This window comes from Anomaloglossus baeobatrachus, chromosome 5 (assembly GCF_048569485.1).
Source record: "Anomaloglossus baeobatrachus isolate aAnoBae1 chromosome 5, aAnoBae1.hap1, whole genome shotgun sequence".
NCBI lineage: Eukaryota > Metazoa > Chordata > Amphibia > Anura > Aromobatidae > Anomaloglossus > Anomaloglossus baeobatrachus.
The window spans coordinates 437816687-437828813 of NC_134357.1; positions in this window are offsets into that span (position 1 = coordinate 437816687).

The following is a 12127-nucleotide window of genomic DNA, read 5'->3' on the forward strand; positions in this document are numbered from 1 at the left end:
GGGGATCCCTACATGAAACAAGACCACAATGCAATCGAAAATGATGTGATAATGGATGTCAAAAGAGAACAAGTTGCATTTAGTGTAATCGAATGAACGTAAAAGGTTAAAAAAAAATCTTGATTGCATGGGTCCCGAGTGACTGCGCTTTCCTCTCCTCCCACCATATAAATAGAATCCATTCTACTCCGTGAATGGCAGCGCTGTCAATCATCTGCTCGGAGGTTCTCCTTTTATTTTGCAGTTTTTTGTGACACCTACGTTTCCTCGGCAATGATACATTGCTGCCTACACACCGAGGCCGGATGAGAATTATATTGATTGCGAGCTCAATGATTTTACAAATGGGCCTGAAGAATTACTACAATGCAATTGTTTAATGGCCTAGGGGTAAAAATAGCACCGGACGCAGCAAGACGTTTTGTTCAGGGTCGGAATATGACTTGCGCTAAATAGTTTAATTTCAAAGTGTTTTCCAAGACTGGTGAAACATGGCTGCTTTCTTCTTGAACTGTGTTATCACATTTGATCTGTGGACAGAAGAGGCACTGTTTTTGAAGAAAGCACTTACAGTGGGGAAAAGAAGTATTTCATACACTGCCAATTTAGCAAGTTTTCCCACCTACACAGAATAAAGAGGTCTGTAATTTTTATTATAGGTACACTTCATCTGTGACAGAAAGAATACAAAAAAATCACAGGAAATCACATTGTAGGTTTTTGAAATAATTAATGTGATTTTTTTTTCATGAAATAAATATTTGATCAATCAAATCAACAAGAATTTTGGCTCCCACAGACCTGATATTTTTTCTTTAAGAAGCCTTTCTACTCTGCACTTTTTCTACTCTGTATTAATTGTTTGAACTCATTACCTGTATAAAAGACACTTATCAACAGGGGTGTAACGACCATGGCTGCAGAGGTCACCATCGCGACCGGGCCTGGCAGGGTTAGGGGCCCGGTGCCCGCCCTGCAGGGAGAAGCAGCCGCCTCCTCTCTGTAAGGCCTCTTTTACACGTCCGTGAAAATGACGCACGTTTTTCACGGACGTGTCAAAGGTGCGTATTGCCCTCCGTGAGCCGTATTTATGGCACATGTGTGTTCTCCGTGTGTTATCCGTGATAACAAACAGAGAACGGGAACTTTCTGCTCACCTGTCCCTGGCTTCGCTGTCCGTGGTGCTGATCTTTGGTCTCCGGTCCTGCCGACTCCCCGCTGCTGCTGCTTCCGGCCGCAGTGAAGTGAATATGCAATGAGCATAATGAGCGGCGGTCGGAAGCAAGTGACAGCAACGGCAGAGACTGCAGGGCTGGAGAAGGTGAGTAAAGATTTGTTATTTTTTCTCAGACACGTGTGTTTTTGTACCACCCCGCGGCCTCGGCTGCGACCGCCGAGCCACTCGGGTCCGGGCTTGCGTGTGTTGGTGGCCCGAGCGCTTCCGGACCTGGTGGTCACGTCGCTCTGGAAGGGAGTAGTGGCGGTGCACGCAGGGGTTGTGGGGGTGGTTGTATTTAGGAAAGTTCGTAACGCCACCCACGGGTTGTGGTGATGGTGGACACCACCGCTGCGGTAAAGGTACGGGGAATCCCGGGAGCGGTGTAGGGGCGCAGCTAGGTGTTGACCCCTCCGTGGGTAGGGGATGTTGGTCCCGGGGCCTTGTGGTGAAGGTCGGGGTGCAGGGGCAGGGTTGCGATGCAGCGCGGTGCGGTGGCTGATGGCACTGGTGTACTCACGATTAAACCACACAGAGTCACTGGTAAACCAAACGGGGTGACGAACGGGGCCCGCAGCTGGCTGCAGTTTCTCCAGATAGGTTGGTAATGTCCGCCTATCTCCTGCACCTTTATGTGATTTTGGCTACCTTGCCTGGGTACTGGTAGCCCGCTCCCCGGCGTGTATGTGTCGTAGGAGCCCGTTTGCCCGCAGTCTCTGGCCCTTGGATCTCTGGCCTCTGGCGGTGGCTACTATCCGGACAGGTTGGGCTGTTGCTTTCAATCGGGACTTAGGTGGGAATGAACCCCTGAGGTCCAGACCGCAATCAGTTGATTTGACTATGGTGGTGGCTTATAGCCTAGTCGGGGTCTGAGTACCCTGCCTGATGCTCCGGTATCCAGTTAGCTCCCCGGTTCGGTTCCGGCGGGCCACTACCCTGTCCCGGTCCCTTATGGTTCTGCTGGTCGTATTCCCGGTCTCCTGCAGGCAGCCACTACCGTCTGCCTGCTTGACTGATCTGGGGTTCTAGACTCCAAGCCAGGCCACACACGGAACTGAGCTCCTCTCTCCTCAAACTCTAAACTTGAACTCCCTAGTGTTTTCCTGCCTCAGGCCAGCAGACTCCTCAGAGGGCGTGTCTTTCCGCCTGACTCCGCCCACCTGGTGTGCCTGTCTGACTCTGAGGGAGGCAATCAGGTCTTTTAGTTGACTGGTGGTACCTTACTGGGGTGGGGATGTATGTGGTGAGTGTAGTGACCTGTGACCCCTGGGTGTCCAGGGCATCACATTTTCTCCGGTGCATGTCACTCGGAACACCTCCGTGTGGTCCGTTTGCGGGTAGTGTGAAACCCGTGATGCGGCGAAAAATGGACATGTCTACGTGTGGAGCATACGGGCACACGTATGCTCCACACGTACACACAGTCCATGGCAGACTACGCACGTGAGCGCAGACCCATTAATTTTAATGGGTCTACGTGTGCCCGTGTCTCCGGTACGTGAGGAAACAGGACAAACACATACCGGAGAAACAGACGTGTGAAAGAGGCCTAAGAAAGGAGCTGCGCTGTTCTGTGGCAGACCCGCTATGGGCCCTCACCCTTCGTCGCACACAGCAATGATGAAGGCTGGAGCTGAGTGCTTCGCTATATGCTTCATTATTCTCCCCCTGTGCCTGCGCTTGACGTCTCAGTGCAGCAGAGCACGGTGACGTCACCACTGTGTGACTGCTGTCCTGAGACTGCAGAGCGCAGGACGGGAGGACGCTGGCTGGAGCAGCGGGGGGACGAGGAGAGGTGAGGACTTGTTTATTTTTAATCAGTGAGTGCACGGTGGCTAGCGGCCTATAGGGGTGCTTTATACATGGAGGAGTATGGGGCTGCATAATACATTATGAAGGACACCTTCTACATGACTATATGGGTGCATTATACATGGGTGACTATGGGGCTGCATAATACAATATGAAGAACACCTTATACATGGACTATGGGGGTATATAATAGATGGAGGACTGTGGGGCTGCATAATACAATATGAAGGTCTATTGGGCTGCATTATAATATATATAGGATTATGGGGGCTGCATTATAATACAGTGGAACCTTGGATTACGAGGATAATTGGTTCCGGAACTGTGCTCTTAAACCAAGTTACTCATATCAAAGCGAATTTTCCCATAGGAAATAATTGAAACACAGACAATTCGTTCCACAACCCAAAAATATTTGCTGTATTTATACAAACCTATTACAGTAATAGAAAATAATGTACTGTATTCATATAACATTATTACAGTACACTAATACAAAATACTGTACAGTAGAAAACAAAAACAAATTAAACTGCACTTTAGCTTACAGTAGAATTGTTGGTGTGCGAGAGGTAGAGTATAAGCAATGTGCTGCACTGGTTAGCAGAAAGAGAATACAGTACTGTATCCACAAATACAAATTTATACACATGCTATATAGTGTATACTGTACTGTATAATGATATACTGTGTACAGTACATATGGACAGAAAGGTACCTCCAGAGCGGGACAGAGCGTGGTGAAAAGACAGAACCAGACGTGTGCACGGTGAGTATTTGCTCTTCTTGCAAATCATTGCTCTTAAACCAAGTTACAAATTTGTTAAAATCTTTGCTTGTCTTGCAAAACGCTCTCAAATCAAGTTACTCTTAATCCAAGGTTCCACTGTATATGAAGGACTATGGGGGCTACCTTAAACATGGACTATGGGGGTATTATAAAACATAGAGGACTATGGGGGTGCATTATAATACATGCAGGAATATAGGGGCTGCATTATAATATATGGAGGACTATGTGGTGCAGTATAATGTATGGAGGACTATGGGGTGCAGTATAATAAATGGAAGATTATGGAGTGAATTATAATATACTAGAAGGTGGCCCGATTCTACGCATCGGGTATTCTAGAATTTACGTATTGTGTAGTTCATGTATGATTTTTGTTATATATATATATATAGATGTTGTTGTGTGTAGTTACCAAGTGTTTGTGTAGGGCGCTGTACATGTTCTGGGTGTGGCGGGGGGTGAGAGCGGTGTTGTATGTGTGTTGCGTGTGTTGCGTTGTTTGTGGAGCGCTGTGTGTCTGTAGCGTTGTGTGTGTGTGTGTTGTGCGGTTTGTGTGTGTGTGGTGTGTTTTGGGGGGAGGTATGTTTTGAGCAATGTGTGTGTTGTGCGGTATGTGCGTATATTAGTGTGTGCTGCGGTGTTTGTGTGTTGGGTGTTGTGTGTGTGCAGCGTTGTCTGTGTGTGTGGGTGTCTGTGTAGGGCGTTGTTTGTGGTTCCCAGTGTGTGTGTGTTGTGCAGTGCGCGTGTGTGTGTGTGTTGGGGGGAGGTGTGCACCTTCCATCGTGCTCCATCCCCCATGCTGCGCACCCCCCATCATGCTCCATCCCCCATGCAGCGCACTCCCCATCGTGCTGCATCCCCCATGCTGCGCACTCCCAAACGTGCTCCATCCGCCATGCTGCGCACTCCCAAACGTGGTCCATCCGCCATGCTGCGCACTCCCAAACGTGCTCCATCCGCCATACTGCGCACTCCCCATCGTGCTGCATCCCCCATGCTGCGCACTCCCAAACGTGCTCCATCCGCCATGCTGCGCACTCCCCATCGTGCTCTATCCGCCATGCTGCGCACTCCCAAACGTGCTCCATCCCCCATGCTGCACACCCCCCATCGTGCTCCATCCCCCATGCAGCGCACTCCCCATCGTGCTGCATCCCCCATGCTGCGCATTCCCAAACGTGCTGCATCCGCCATGCTGCGCACTCCCAAACGTGGTCCATCCGCCATGCTGCGCACTCCCAAACGTGCTCCATCCGCCATACTGCGCACTCCCCATCGTGCTGCATCCCCCATGCTGCGCACTCCCAAACGTGCTCCATCCGCCATGCTGCGCACTCCCCATCATGCTCTATCCGCCATGCTGCACACTCCCAAACGTGCTCCATCCGCCATGCTGCGCACTCCCAAACGTGCTCCATCCGCCATGCTGCGCACCCCCCATCATGCTCCATCCGCCATGCTGCGCACTCCCAAACGTGCTCCACCCGCCATGCTGCGCACTCCCAAACGTGCTCCTTCCGCCATGCTGCGCACTCCCAAACGTGCTCCATCCGCCATGCTGCGCACTCCCAAACGTGGTCCATCCGTCATGCTGCACACTCCCAAACGTGCTCCATCCGCCATGCTGCGCACTCCCAAACGTGCTCCATCCGCCATACTGCGCACTCCTAAACGTGCTCCATCCGCCATACTGCGCACTCCCCATCGTGCACCATCCGGCATGCTGCGCATTCCCAAACGTGCTCCATCCGCCATGCTGCGCACTCCCAAACGTGCTCCATCCGTCATGCTGCGCACTCCCAAACGTGCTCCATCCGCCATGCTGCGCACTCCCAAACGTGGTCCATCCGCCATGCTGCGCACTCCCAAACGTGGTCCATCCGCCATGCTGCGCACTCCCAAACGTGGTCCATCCGCTATGCTGCGCACTCCCAAACGTGGTCCATCCGCCATGCTGCGCACTCCCAAACGTGCTCCATCCGCCATGCTGCGCACTCCCAAACGTGCTCCATCCGCCATGCTGCGCACTCCCAAACGTGCTCCATCCGCCATGCTGCTCACTCCCAAACGTGGTCCATCCGCCATGCTGCGCACTGCCAAACGTGCTCCATCCTCCATGCTGCGCACTCCCAAACGTGGTCCATCCGCCATGCTGCGCACTCCCAAACGTGCTCCATCCCCCATGCTGCGCACTCCCCATCGTGCTCCATCCCCCATGCTGCGCACCCCCCATCGTGCTCCATTCCCCATGCTGCACCAGCATCAGCCTCTCTGCCCGCAGCATCAGCCTCTCTGCCCGCAGCATCAGCCTCTCTCCTTCTAGCCTTCCCCAGCATCAGCCTCTCTCCTTCTAGCCTCCCCCAGCATCAGCCTCTCTCCTTCCAGCCTCCTCCAGCATCAGCCTCCCTCTCCCAGCCTTCCCCAGGATCAGCCTCTTTCCTCCCAGCCTCCGTCCTCCCAGCCTTCCCCAGCATCAGCCTCCCCCAGCATCAGCCTCTCTCCTTCCAGCCTCTCCCAGCATCACCCTCTCTCCTTCCAGCCTCCCCCAGCATCAGCCTCCCTCTCCCAGCCTTCCCCAGGATCAGCCTCTCTCCTCCCAGCCTCCGTCCTCCCAGCCTTCCCCAGCATCAGCTTTCCCCTCCCAGCCTCCCTCAGCATCAGCCTTCCCCAGCATCAGCCTCTCTCCTCCCAGCCTCAGCCTCTCTCCTTCCAGCCTTCCCCAGCATCAGCCTCTCTCCTCCCAGCCTCAGCCTCTCTCCTTCCAGCCTCCCTCAGCATCAGCCTCCCCTTCCCAGCCTTCCCCAGGATCAGCCTCTCTCCTCCCAGCCTCCTTCAGCATTAGCCTTCCTCTCCCAGTCTCCCCCAGCATCAGCCTCCCCCTCCCAGCCTTCCCCAAGATCAGCCTCTCTGCTCCCAGCCTCCTCCAGCACGCCGTGCTCCTCTGCCGACACTCACCCACACCCGATCGCATACACTCACACACACAACCGATCGCATACACTCACCCACACCCGATGGAATACACTCACACACACCCGATCGCATACACTCACACACACCCGATCGCATACACTCACACACACAACCGATCGCATACACTCACAGACACCCGATCGCATACACTCACACACACCCGATCGCATACACTCACACACACCCGATCGCATACACTCACACACACAGACACTGATGAAATCGCACATACGCGCTGATACTCACAACATCCGGAGATATCACATGCTTCTGGCCATGTGATCCTCCGTCAGGTCCTGGAAGCTCACAGCACAGTATCGCCGCCGAGAAGCAAGCAATATCCCAGGATGTTGTGAGTATGTGGATGCGATGTGATGTGTGTGTGAGGGTGAGTGTGATCTGATGTGTGTATGTGTGTGTGTGTGCTGTTATGTGTCTGTATTTTCCGCCGCTGCAGGACCTTGATGTGTGAATGCGATGTGATGTGTGTGTGAGGTGTGTGTGAGAGTGAGTGGGAGCCGGTGTACACTGGTAACTATGATACACATCGGGTAACTAAGGGACCTTAGTTACCCGATGTGTATAATGGTTACCAGCTTTCACGGCCTCCGTCAAGATCCCAGCATCGCAAGGTTATGTCTGGCGCTGCTGGGATCCTGACGGAGCCGGTGTAGAAGCAAGCGATATCCCAGGATGTTGTGATGTGTGAGGTGTGTGTGAGAGTGAGTGTGATGTGTGTGTGTACTCACCTGGGAATCGGAGCTCCGTGTCAGTTGGGCCAGAGCGAGCGTGCATTGCGTGAGGGGGGCGGGGCCTGCAGAGAGCCGGGGCGAGAGGCCAATCCGTGTGGGGGGGCGGGGCCATGGCGAGCCCAGCGGCCAATCAGCTTTGTGTCACCGTAAGGACACAATGTCACCGGAAGGACACAATTTTGAAGCATGACAGACAGACAGACAGAATAAGGCAATTATATATATAGATGGAGGACTATGGGAGTTGCATTATAATAATTGGAGGGCTATGAGGGCTACTTTATACATGGAGGACTATTTAAAATGCATTATAATACATGGAGGACTATGGGGGTGCATTCTATTATATGAAGGGTAATGTGGAACCCTTTATACTATATGGAAGCCTATATGGCGGCCATTATTGTTTTTGGGGACCTTTATACAAAGGGGGACAAAGATACAAGCATGGGATGGGAAAGTTTTGTGTTGAGGGAAAGAGGCTCTTTCTCTCAGCACCCAGCTTTCTTATGCTCTGCTATACAGGGTGGACCATTTATATGGGTACACCTAAATAAAATGGGAATGGTTGGTGATATCAATTTCCTGTTCATGGCTAATTTGTATATGGGGGGGGACTTTTCAAGGTGGGTGGTGACCATGGCAGTCATTTGAAAGTCGACCATTTTGGATCCAACTTTTTTTTTCCAATGGGAAGAGGGTAATGTAACACATCAAACTTATTGAGAATTTTACAAGAAAAACAATGGTGTGCTTTGTGCTTGGTTTTAACGTAACTTTATTCGTTCATTATTTTTTTACAATGTTATGACCATTTATAAAATGTGTTCAAAGTGCTGCATATTGTGCTGGATTGTCAATGCAACCCTCTTCTGCTACTCTTGACACACTGATAGCTACACCGCAGAAGAAATACTAGCACAGACTTCCAGTATCCGATGTTTCAGAGACTGCACATCTTGTATCTTAACAGCATAGACAATTGCCTTCAGATGACCCCAAAGATAAAAGTCTAGTGGGGTCAGATTGGGAGACCTTGGTGGCCATTCAACTGGCCCATGATGACCAATCCACTTTCCAGGACACTGTTCATGTAGGAATTCTCGGACCTGACACCCATAGGCTATGTGCGCACAGTGCGTTTTTCGCGGCGTTTTTGCGCGTTTTTCGGGTGCGTTTTTGGCCTTAAAACTGCAGGACTTTGCTTCCCCTGCAAAGTCTATGAGTTTTCATTTTTGCTGTCCGCACACATCTGTTTTTTTTACCTGCGTTTTTGAGTTAAAAAAAAAAAAATGAACATGTCAGCTCTTTCCTGCGTTTTTCTGCGTTTTCCCCTCATGCAATGCATTGGAAAAACGCAGCAAAACGCAGAGATCAAAAATGCAGCAAAACGCAGCCAAAAACGCACCAAATCGCGGCAAAAACGCATGCGTTTTTTATGCGTTTTTTCGACGCAGGTGCGTTTTTGTGCGTTTTTAGCGGCCAAAAACGCACAAAAATGCAGCGTCAAAAAGACGCAGTGTGCGAACCTAGCCATAATGTGATGGTGCCCCAAACCTCAGGCCAAGTACAGTGGGGTTAAGTTTTACAAACAACTATATTCGGCTTCCTTCAGAAGTCCGTTTTTATTACGCACAAGAAAAATGAACCATTTTTCATTAGTGTGCTGTATCCGATTTTCATCCATTTTTAGTTTGTGACTATTTTTACCATTAGTGTGGCATCAGTTTTTCCAATATACAAATAAATAAATAAAATGAGTTTTACGATCCCAGTAAAATGGAAAACATGTACAGGTGACACGTGGATGACATCAGTTTGATTTATGTTTTATTTCTTTGATTCATTATCTTACCGTTACAGTCACCGAGAGGCGGCGACCGTCCGGGGGTGGACCCACTGGATTGTGCACCGAAGTTCACCGAAGGAACAACCAGCAGCGAACACCTTTACAGGGATTGTGAGGTGCTCCAGAAGGAGGGCCTAAATGCACGGCAGCCAGGGACCAAAGATGTTAGTCTCTTACGGACAGTTAGGCGGGCTTTGCACACTACGACATCGCAGCCCGATGCTGCGATGCCGAGTGCGATAGTGCCCGCCCCCGTCGCAGCAGCGATATGTGGTGATAGCTGGCGTAGCGAAAGTCATCGCTACGCCAGCTTCACACACACACTCACCTGCCGTGCGACGTCCCTGTGGCCGGCGACCCGTCTCCTTGTTAAGGGGGCGGGTCGTGCGGCGTCACTGCGACGTCACACGGCAGGCAGCCAATCAGAGCGGAGGGGCGGAGATGAGCAGGATGTAAACATCCTGCCCACCTCCTTCCTTCCGCATATCCTACGGAAGCCGCAGTGAGGCCGGTAGGAGACGTTCCTCGCTCCTGCGACTTCACACACAGCGATGTGTGATGCCGCAGGAGCGAGGAACAACATCGGACCGTCGCGTCAGCGTAATCATGGATTACGCCGACGCTGCACCGATGATACGATTACGACGCTTTTGCGCTCGTTAATCGTATCATCCAGCCTTTACACACTGCGATGTCGCATGCGATGCCGGAAGTGCGTCATTTTCAATTTGACCCCACCGACATCGCACCTGCGATGTCGCAGTGTGCAAAGTGCCCCTTAGAGTCACAGTATCCAGTGCAGACGTTCTCAGATGTGGCGGCACAGAGGCGTAAGCTGAGATGAGATGGCACTGTGGTGATGGCTCAGGCTTGGTGGCACTGTGGTATAGACATAGACAGTGGCGTAACTAGAGTTTGATGGGCCCCGGTGCAAAGTTCAGAGCTGGGCCCCCCTTCCTCCACGTACACTGACACTTGGGATACGGGATAATGACGGGGTACGAGATAATAAGCAACCAGGTTTCCCGTGATCTGAAATCCCTCTATCAGCACCCAGGTTTCCCTTGATCTGATAACCATCTTGTACTCTGCACCCAGCTTTCCCATGCTCTGCTATACATCTTTCCCTCAGCACCCAGCTTTCCCATATTAGAGCATGGGAAACCTGGGTGCTGAGGGAAGAGCCTTTTTCCCTCAGCACAAAACATTCCCATCCCCTGCTTGTATCCTTGTCCCCCCTCGTATATAGTTCTCCAAATACTATAATGGCCCCCACATAGCCTTCCAAATAGTATAAAGGGTCCCACATAATCCTTCATATATTAGCATGCACATCCATAGTCCTCCATGTATTATAATTCAACCCATAGTACTCAATATATAATACTGCACCCCATAGTCCTCCATATATTATAATTCAGCCCATAGTTCTCCATATATTATACTGCACCACAGTCCTCCATGTTTTATAATACACCCCCATAGTCCATGTATAAGGTAGCCCCCATAGTCCTATCTGTATTATTTATAACGCAACCCTACAAAACTTCATATTGCATTTTGCAGCCCCATACGCCTCCGAAAATAATGCACCCCTATAGTCCATGTATACGGTGTCCTTCCAGTCCCCTAGACCTCCATGTATAATGCAGCCCTTGTCCATGTATAAGGTGTCCTTCATGTTTATTATGCAGTCCCCCCAGACCTTCATGTATAATAATGCTGCCAGCCTCCCCAGGCCTCCATGTATAATAATGCAGCCAGCCTCCCCAGGCCTCCATGTATAATAATGTTGCCAGCCTCCCCAGGCCTCCATGTATAATAATGCTGGCCAGCCTCCCCAGGCCTCCATGTATAATAATGCTGCCAGCCTCCCCAGGCCTCCATGTATAATAATGCAGCCAGCCTCCCCAGGCCTTCATGTATAATAATGCTGCCAGCCTCCCCAGGCCTCCATGTATAATAATGCTGCCAGCCTCCCCAGGCCTCCATGTATAATAATGCAGCCAGCCTCCCCAGGCCTCCATGTATAATAATGCAGCCAGCCCCCCCAGGCCTCCATGTATAATAATGCTGCCAGCCTCCCCAGGCCTCCATGTATAATAATGCAGCCAGCCTCCCCAGGCCTCCATGTATAATAATGCTGCCAGCCTCCCCAGGCCTCCATGTATAAGAATGCAGCCAGCCTCCCCAGGCCTCCATGTATAAGAATGCAGCCAGCCTCCACAGGCCTCCATGTATAATAATGCAGCCAGCCTCCCCAGGCCTCCATCTATAATAATGCTGCCAGCCTCCCCAGGCCTCCATGTATAAGAATGCAGCCAGCCTCCACAGGCCTCCATGTATAATAATGCAGCCAGCCTCCCCAGGCCTCCATGTATAATAATGCTGCCAGCCTCCCCAGGCCTCCATGTATAAGAATGCAGCCAGCCTCCCCAGGCCTCCATGTATAAGAATGCAGCCAGCCTCCACAGGCCTCCATGTATAATAATGCAGCCAGCCTCCCCAGGCCTCCATGTATAAGAATGCAGCCAGCCTCCCCAGGCCTCCATGTATAAGAATGCAGCCAGCCTCCACAGGCCTCCATGTATAATAATGCAGCCAGTCTCTCCAGGCCTCCATCTATAATAATGCTGCCAGCCTCCCCAGGCCTCCATGTATAATAATGCTGCCAGCCTCTCCAGGCCTCTATCTATAATAATGCTGCCAGCCTCCCCAGGCCTCCATGTATA